The 203-nt window shown below is 55.2% G+C and overlaps 1 protein-coding gene across 1 annotated transcript in view; it reads right to left on the minus strand.

Moving 5' to 3' along the window:
- Positions 1 to 203, minus strand: part of LOC311226643 (Y+L amino acid transporter 1-like) — a gene marked incomplete at its 3' end in the record, with an annotated part of 136,088 nt that overhangs the window by 2,210 nt on the left and 133,675 nt on the right. The window lies entirely within an intron of this gene.

Below are 203 nucleotides of genomic sequence, written 5' to 3' on the forward strand. Positions count from 1 at the left end.
ACTGCAGCTTCTAGCTACATCTGGGCCTCTGCGCTATATGGCTGCTGGCTGCACTGTGTCACGGTGGCCACAGGGGGCGACGTTTACATGCCAAGTGCCACAGTATGATGCAATCCATCACCCAGTCAGGGAGAGAGAGAGAGAGAGAGAGAGAGAGAGAGAGAGAGAGAGAGAGAGAGAGAGAGAGGAGAGAGAGAGGGAGA

Source organism: Notolepis coatsorum, assembly GCF_963971535.1.
Source record: "Notolepis coatsorum genome assembly, chromosome: 4".
In the NCBI taxonomy this organism is placed as follows: Eukaryota; Metazoa; Chordata; class Actinopteri; order Aulopiformes; family Paralepididae; genus Notolepis; species Notolepis coatsorum.